Raw genomic sequence first — 5,169 nt, 5'->3', positions numbered from 1 at the left:
CCACCCACCCATCAACCCACCCACCCACCCACCCATCAACCCACCCATCCACTCATCTATCCATCCATCCACCCAAACACCCGCCCATCCACACATCAATCCACCCAACCACCCATCTACCCAAACACCCATCTACCCCACCCCCCATCTACCCACCCACCCACCCACCCACCCACCCACTCCTCTCCCCGCCCACCCGCCCACTCATGCCACTGCCCGCCCACTGGCCTGTTTGTCCACTCAGCACACGCCTCATCAGGTGCCAGTTGCAGCCCCCGCCCCCAGCCCTGATGTCCGCTCTGTCTCTGCCAATGTGCACAGAAGGCCTCTCCCCATTAACGTCACTGACCACAGCCTGGCTGCAGCACCCCAGGGCTCAGTCCACACCCCCCCAGGGCTCGGTCCACACCCACTCTGCTTTCCCGCCACTGGCTACTGCGGAGGGCGGGCGGGCGGGGTGAGCTGCCTGCTGCTGTCCCAGCCCCAGGCCCGTAACAGCAAGTGGAAGCATGGTGGAGGCAGAGCCGGTGAGGGGCCCCACCCGCCGGTGGCTCAGCACGACCCGCCCAGCACCCAGGCCAGAGCCTGCCCTCTGCAAACCCGCTCTCCCCCGGCCGGCAGAGCCCTCCTCTCCCCGCTCTCTCCCTGTTTGGGTGTCAGAGGGTCCCAGCCCTCACTTTAAACGCTCCAGCAGACGAGAACCATAAATCAGAGCAATGAGTCAAAGCCACACGTTTCTATTAAACAATATGACTTCTATTTCAAATCTCATCCAATTCAAAGAAAATATTTTCTCCCTGCGACTGGCAGCTTGACATCTAAATGCGTGTGCGCTAAGTCGCTTCAGTCGTGTCTGACTCTGTGACCCTACGGACGGTAGCCCCCTGGCTTCCCTGTCTAGGCAAGAATTCTGGAGTGAGCCGCCATGCCCTCCCCAGGGCATCTTCCCACCCAGGGAAGGAACCCGAGGCTCTCACGTCTCCTGCTTCGGAAGGCATGTCCTTTCCCACCAACATCACCTAGGAATATGCACTCTCCAAATGAAGCTGCTGGAAAAAAAGAGGCTCAGGGCCTTCGTGGGGCAGCCGTGACCCTGGGCAGGGGATGCACCCCTTGACGGAGCAACCAGCACACTCAGCACAGTTCTTGTCTCCCTGGAAAGCCCCAGTCCCGGAGCTGCGGATGTGGCCGGAGCGTCTCTGTGTCCCAAGGCACCCGGCCCAGCACCCAGGCTCACAGGCCCTGCACCACGGGGTGAGGAGGCCAGGGGCTCAGCCGTCCACACCCACACACAGGCCCAGCCCGACAGAGATGCCTCTGTGCACCCCAGGCCCTGGGACGCTCCTGCTGACCTGGCTCTCGGGCAGGCCTGTCCCCACCTTGCCCACCCCCTCCCCGGGTGGCGGCAGTGATCATGTGACCAGTCGAGCCCCACTCCGCAGCGTGAAGCCCCCTTCATTTCCAGCACCCACCCTCCCCTGCAAACGCCCGTACGTGTTGAAAAATCATTTCCCTCGCCAAGTCCTTGGATGGGTTTTCACACCGGCTTGTTCTGTGGGCGTGTCCCTCAGAGGGCGGGAGTCTACCATCCGCCCATTGGGGTCTTCACGGCAGCTCTGGTGGGAGATGCCAGGGGCCACAGCCCCTTGGGACCTTGAGAGTGTCAGCAGGACAGCCCCCTCCACTGGCCTCCAGCGTCCGCCCACCCCTCTCGGCCTCTCCACACAGGGGCCAGGGATCTTTAGCAGGTTTCAACACTGGGCTGCCCACAGAGATGTGAGTTGAGAGAGTTTACAGGGTTTTCTGAGAAAGTCAAAGTCCCCGATGCAGCAAATCTGCCTCATTTCACAGACAGAATCTGACATCAGTGGGGGCGGGTCCCCCAGCCTCCGCAGCCAATCAGCCCAAGAGCCCCAAACCCGGGGAACGCCGGCCCATGACGGGGTCCACCTGTGCCTGGCCATGGCTGGGAGCCCCTACCCCGGACACGTCTCTCCTGAACCTCACCAAAGCCCCGATTACCGACAGGGAAACAGAGGCTGGGGGGTCGAACCAGGAAGGTCGTGCCGTGGACCTCCCTGCCCGGTGACTCTGGCGCCATCTGGCCCTTGAGCAGCGGCTTGGCCCCCTTGTCCGTGATGCCACGAGCACTCACCAGGGGTCCCCGCTGGGCCACCTCTGCCCCCCTGAAGTCCCCGCAGTGATGGGGGTGGGGTTCGCTTACTCACACTCACTACCCGCTCCCTGCACTCCCTTCTTCCCCCTGACGCAGCCGTCCTGCAGAGCCCGGGGCAACGGTGCGCGCCCTGCACAGCGAGCTACTGACCGAATCCCGCCCGCCCGCTCCCTCTGCGGCCCATGAGCCCCCGACAGCAGCATTTCCCTTGGGACTCACAGGGGCATGGGCCCGCTGCACCCCGTGACGGGGCCCCCTGGTTCCCACAGACCTCAGGACCCATGAGGTCAGTGTGGCCCAGCCCAGAGCAGGTGGCTGAACTCCAGGGGGCGTCGTGGGCACGGGGCTGCAACTCCATCTCCTCCGTCAGTAACGGCCCAGCCCAGGCTGCAGCATGAACCTCCCACCCCGTCCTGACCCGCCACCCAGGCCCAGAGGGGGTGGATTCCCCCACAGTGCCCACCGGGAGCTGCTGCCCCTTCCGTCCCCACCCCAGTGCCCACAGCCTCCCCCTGAGGGAGCTGGCTCTCCTTTCTCTTCCAGCCCCATGTCACAGGTGCGCCCACTGAGGCCGGGGGCAGTCACTCCCCGAGGCACTAGTAGGGGCTCCTAAGCCACTGCCCGGCAGTGCCCACTCAGAGCAGCCTGGCCTCCTTGCAGCCAAGTGGCAAGTTCCACGGCTGTGCCAACATGGGTTTCCAGCGCCTGCAAACAACTCTGCTGCCCCTTCCAGGCAGCCCTCCACGGGGCAGGTGCCCGCCCCGCCCACCTCATGGACACGGGTGACACCAGCATCCACATCTCCGATGCCAGGCCACGCCCTTTAACCTCCCTGTCTAGCTCGAAATGCCGTGCCCTGCGCTGGGCAAGTCACCTGCCCAGGGAGGCGGGGGAGCCGCGGCCGTCACAGCTTCCTCGCGCTGACGACATGCAGGGCTTTCTCCTTTCACGCACCGTGTTTCTGCCCCACCAGGTCAGTGAAGCTCTGCAGAGGCTGCAAGAGCCACAGGAGAAGCCAAGTGCATGGCCCTAGGAGCTTCTTCACCGGCCCGGAGGCCATCATGGCCACCCCACACCCCAAACAGCTCCGATGCCCAGGGCCCGTCCATCTCCCGGCAGCGGGCAGGCTGGGCCACCGGCACACACAGATGTGAGCGTCCTTGGCTGAGCTGGGCATTTTTGCTGAGGGGATCAGTTCTGCCTTTTCCGATAATGAGATTTGGTCCAAGCTGTGTCCCTGCTGTGAGCTGAGGAAATTGCAGAGTTTCCGTTGGAGAGCTCTCTCCAACCCCGAGGGCGCTGGAGTTGGGAAGCCTCTTGGCCGAGACAGGAGAGGCCCCGTTCCACACGTCCCTGCTCGTTCTCAGCTCCCTCCCTCCCTCCCTGCCATCTCATCCTGCACCCCCTCCTTCAATGAAAGCCGCGCCGCCCCCGGGACCGCCGGGCACCACAAGCCCTCCTCGGCCAAACGAGACGGGCGCCGGGGCTCCGGCCATGCACTTGGCTTCTCCTGTGGTTCTTGCAGCTGATTTTAGCCAGAGCGCTTCTCACACATAAATGGAGACACGCGATCACTTGAGAGGACGGACGCCTCCTGTCTGAGGCTGCAGGAGGGCTGAGCTGCCCACAGAGCGATAGCAAGGGGCAAGCACCAGCCAGCAGCTCCGGCCACAGGTCTGGCCCGAGAGAGGGCAGCCCAGTCCGAGTCCACTTCCAAGCGAGAGAGGCGTGGTCGGCATGCGCGTGTGCACGGGGTCCCTGCCCACCCCACAGAGCATTCCTCCTCAGGGGAGCCTGCTTTGTCTGACACGGGGGACTGGCCCAGGGGACACAGGGCAGGCAGGGGGCTTCGGTGAGTCACCCCCTTGACGTCCTGGGAGACTTCCCACAAGAAAGGCCTCCCGAGTGCCCTCCTGCTCAAGCTCTCCTAGCCCCAGCAAGTCAAACTTTACACCCTGCTGGGTTAGTTTTCATCCTGGGCCACACGATGGAAAAGGAAGGGCCCCAAGCCAGAGGGGCTCTCAATAATTCTTTCCATGGTATTCGCAGCATCCTTGGAGTGAGAGAGAGAACTGGACACCATTCAGGTGAGTGAGTGGTGAAGAAATATTTCCACGTGGTTGGATTCCTGCTGCCCCCAGGGCCCTTGCTGGTCCACGCCTGTGACCCTGCCCCCACCGCATGGACACCCTGGCTCCAGTCCAGTTCTCACCTGTGCCCTCCACCCCTGGGTCTCCTCACACCTGTGCTGATGCAAGTCTGGGTGCCTCACCTGAGTCTCCACAAAGGGGCTGGGGTCAGGGGCGGCGGGGAACAGTCAAGACCCAGCCTCCTCGAACCCTGAAACTGGCTGCAGTGACTAAAGGGTCAGCTCTGTGAACTCAGAGGGTGGACACTTCATCCCCAGGCCAGGGGCAGGGCAGCAGAACCAAGGCGGGGGCCAGGCTGGCTCACGGGCCCACCCGACTCCATAAAGGCAGGGGCTTACGTCCCCTCCCCGCCAGCTACATTAGGTGAGCAGCCCAGCCTGGCTGGCACATGAGGAAACCTGGCCCGTCCTTCCCTTCTCTGGACCCTCAGGCAGCAAGCCTGTGGGCGCTGGGCTGACCATACGGCGGGGGACACGTGTCGTGACAAGCTCCACAGGAAAGAAGCACGAGCCTGGGCACCAGGCACGGAGGGTGAGGCAGTGACCACAGGTGGCCTGAGTGCAGGAGTCCCTTCCTCACCAGCCGGGTGCCCTTAAGCATGTCACTGGGTCTTCGCGGGCCGCCACAGGTGCATCTGCAAAGCGGGTAATAAGGTCCACCTCACATCAGTGTCCTGGTGACTAAGAGCGATGGAACACGCAGGACGCCCAGCAGGACTGGCCCCCGGTGAGGCCTAGACAAAGTGTGACTGTCATCACCTCCATCACGGCCACCATTGCTACATCACCACCACAGTCAAAACCATCACCACCATCAGCACCATCACCACCATCACCAACACCA

The 5,169-nt window shown here is 63.3% G+C and overlaps 1 protein-coding gene across 2 annotated transcripts in view; it reads right to left on the bottom strand.

Moving 5' to 3' along the window:
• COL5A1 (collagen type V alpha 1 chain) overlaps positions 1 to 5,169 on the bottom strand; it is a 137,976-nt gene that overhangs the window by 83,252 nt on the left and 49,555 nt on the right. The window lies entirely within an intron of this gene.

Source organism: Oryx dammah, unplaced genomic scaffold, assembly GCF_014754425.2.
Source record: "Oryx dammah isolate SB20612 unplaced genomic scaffold, SCBI_Odam_1.1 HiC_scaffold_25, whole genome shotgun sequence".
NCBI classification, from domain to species: Eukaryota; Metazoa; Chordata; class Mammalia; order Artiodactyla; family Bovidae; genus Oryx; species Oryx dammah.
This window is presented reverse-complemented; position numbering and strand designations above follow the sequence as displayed.